Below are 3,973 nucleotides of genomic sequence, written 5' to 3'. Positions count from 1 at the left end.
TTCCCATTAGCTTTTTGTCGCTCAAAATTATCTAAAGTACATAAAAAAATAGAAACTTTTAAATTTCAGAAGAACTTACGGTTAGAATTTAGCTCGTTACCAACCGTAACTCTCAGTTACGGTTCCAAAAGTATCGAATACCAACCGTAACTGGTTCATTTTGGGGAAAACCCAATTGTAGTACCAGTTACGGTTGGTAGAATGACAACATATAGCAACCGTAACAAATTATGGTTGGTAACTAATGAATCGGGATCAACCGTAACTAACCTACGGTTGGTAAGATAATTTGAGTTACAAGTCGTAATTCAAATACGGTTGATAACAATGATGCAATTACAAACCCTAAAAAAAAATGAAACATCCAGGACAACTTACGGTTCGTAACTTAAGTAACGAGACCAACCGTAAGTAATTTAGGGTTGCAAAAAAGTTTTGTAACTGAACATTTTATCTTAAAATCAAGAACTTACGGTTGGTATTTGAGTTAAATGAACCGTAACATCAACCAAATCTATAGTTACGGTTCCAATTGGAGTTATTACCAACCGTAACTCACACGCAACACATAAATTTCAATTTCAATTTTGATCCAAAACCCTAATTTTTGATACAAAACTAACTTAAATTGAACACAATAAACTAAACCCTAACTGGGTCTTTTCGAAATATAGTTTTCAATCAACGATTATCAATTTTTGCAATCGCTGATTAATCGAGGACGATGAAATTTCAATTTTAATGGAGGAGGAGAAGAGAAGAGAAGATAAAAAATTCAAATTTTTTTTTTGATTTTTCTAATTTCATTAGGTTAAAAATTGGAGAGGGTAATCTAGTCAATTTACACCCCTATAAAACACCCCTTAACCGATAAAAGGGACATTGCTATCACACTTGCCCCTGTAACCGGGTTATAAAATAAAACCTTTCCTCTCCTCCTTTTCTCTCTGTATTTTTTTCTCTCAAAAAGTTTTATTCCTCCTCTCGGCAGTTCAGCCTTATATAGGCTTCCAAAGTGTGATAAATCCTTACTCGATAAGAGTGCATAGTCGATCGGTAGATTTTTGAATCTGAGAAATTGCTTCTGTTCCAGTATGGCTCAGAGTATCTTAATCGTATGGGTCATGACTTATGATTGGCTGTAACCCTTGGCTGTGCCACGTGTACCATTATCTTCTCTCAAGAACTGATCATACATCAAACTCCATATACAACTGCTGTACCGGATTCCTATTTTCACCTACGCGTAAATCTTTTAACTTGATCGGAAATCTTCCAATATTTATCTCGGTCACGAGCTCCTCCTTTTTCTCATTCAATCTTCATCGTTTCACACGACCACCACACTCCAAAGCAACAGCACAGCACCACCAGCCTTCAACTGACAACTTAAACTCGTAAACCCATATTCATATCCATCACGGTAATCATGGCAGTAAAACTTCTCCATCACTGCCAATGCCAGCAAACCAAACTCGAACAGCAACCATCTCCGACTCTTTCTTCAACTCTGTTCATCACCAGCTCTTCAAACCCCGATCACCATCACCACTGATGGCAACAACCATTATCATCGATGAACTTCATCAGTCCCACGACCAACAGCACCTGCCAGCATCCATTCTTCTTCCTCCATTGATCACCGATGGCAGTAACTACTCTTTCATTTCTTCACAGCACCAACGTGATCATCACGAGCTTCTATGTGTTCACCATCTCTTCCAAGCTCAGTCCAAAGCTCTTCTTCATCTTTTGATGATGGTAGCAACCACCAGTTCATCATTGCGGCTGCTGATAATGGCAGCAACAACTACAACATGTTCTCGGGATAAAATCTGAATCAGAGCGTAACCCAAGTTTTATCTTCACTGCCTTCAGTATCTAATGACAGAAACAACTCAAACTCGAGCTCCAAAAATCTATGAACAACAGTACCATCCTTCATGATCATCCATCATCACTGGCATCGAAGTCACAGCTCCAAACTCCATTTCTAGAGTAACCCATGTCTTTAAACACATTCAGCAATCCACTGTTACATATTCCAGCTCGAACCCTTAACAATCACCATTAACTACCTTCGGTACGGAAACATGAGATTGGCCGGGAAACTCATCGTGTTCTGTTGACGGGAAAGAAGATGGTGATGGCAGCCCTGAACTGAATGGCTGGGTGCCCTTAACACTATTTGAATTCTAACTTCCCCTCAGTAAATGACATGACTTCCTTTAGCGGTTCCTTTAAAACAGTCCACCCCTTAACAGAAGGACTACCCGTTAACGTACAGTGGGGGTGCCGATATCAATTGTCCTGGAAATGACCATTCTGCCATTTTAGTCTTCCAAGTTCTTATTTTGCTCATAATTTCTTCGTACGAACTCAGAATGACTTCGTTCTTTCGCCGTTGACTTTGTCTTCTCGCCATCTACGAAATGATGACTAGAAATCCTCCATTTGAACGAGATCCACTGGGTATTTGGCCCTTCTTCACTTGTGACTTCACTTTTGTAGCGATTTCCACTTCTTTTGGATGATTCATCTAATAAAAGACATAAACTAGAAAACAATCATAATATACAATAATTTGCAAGAATTATAACTAAAACAAGTATGGAATTAGCATTCAATTCATGTGAAATATGCACTTATCAGTTCCCCAATTCTTGTGCCTTCCTCACCATCTTTCTTATAGGGCATTTCTTGGTGAGGGTACACTTCCAACACAATCAAGTTGTGTTGAGGTGAATAATGTCTTGCTCACCACAAGTGATTGAAACTGACTTTTCCACATCTATAGGTTTTTCACCATTTATAGTTTTTGGCTTAGTTCATTTCATCTTCCACATATTCTTGCGTTTAACCTTTAAATTATCATAAAAGGGATCACTTTTAAAACCCTTCAGATCTATATCCATCTTTTCCAAGAAATTCTTAACTTCCAAAATCATGGATTTTTCCTTTTCCATGGTCATGAAATTTTCTGGGAGATCATTCCTTTTTACACTCAACGTATCATTGACTTTCTTTGGTATCCACTTATGAGTGCGTTTAGGAACAACTGAAACCTTCTTCCCATTAGTCTCTTCAAGAATTCTCGGAAGAGAATCGGATTGACTATTCTTTTGCAAGTTAGTCTTTCTCCAATTGGGAGCATCAGATCTTGTGTTCGTCTTTACAAAGTTAACCTTTTGATAATCATTACAATTGTGAAAGGGATGCTTTGTATGACGTTTCTAGGAAATCTTGGTTTATCAGAGCGCTAAGTCCTTTGCCTAAAGGTTGGACGTTGACAACCCGAATGTCAAGGGTGTTAGCCTTAACATATGATCTAGGTTTGATCACTTCTTGTGATGCCCAAACAAGAACATCGTGAAGCTTTTCATTCCTTATACAAAAACGACATCCCCTTTGCAGGTGACCTTAATTTTCTCAATGAAAGTTATTACCTGGATTCTTGTGTGCTGGCTTTGGAGGTTGATATAATTTTTTCTTTCGAACCTTAACTGGTCGGTGTAGGTATTTCACTTTTGGCATCAGTGGAAAACTTTGGTTGAGAAGAATCAGCAGCCTTGACAAATTTTACCTCTTTTCTAATACGTGGAGCATTTATTCCCTTATAGCCCAATCCTCGTATATCACGATGATTTTTACTTGCTCCTAGCATAATGTTTAATTTGTTTGAGCTAGTATTGATCTTTTTCAGTCCTCTTCCAACATCTTTATTTTATCAAGAGAAGAAGTTAAATCAGCCTCAAGGAATTTTTTTGAGGGAGACAAGTGCTTTCTCTATCACCAAAACTTATTTGCTGGGAGTTAATCCGTGCTTCAATTGCTGCAAGTTTTTCTTCAACTTATATAAATCTCTACGAAGATTATCCGATTTTCGAGGATCGAATCGTTAAGGGAATTCCAACCATAAAGACCTGAGTAAATTCTTCTTAATTTCTTGTTTTCTTGACAGAGATGGGTCATA

The sequence above is a fragment of the Papaver somniferum genome, chromosome 10, assembly GCF_003573695.1.
Source record: "Papaver somniferum cultivar HN1 chromosome 10, ASM357369v1, whole genome shotgun sequence".
Classification (NCBI taxonomy): domain Eukaryota; kingdom Viridiplantae; phylum Streptophyta; class Magnoliopsida; order Ranunculales; family Papaveraceae; genus Papaver; species Papaver somniferum.
Note: the sequence above shows the minus strand (reverse complement) of the source record.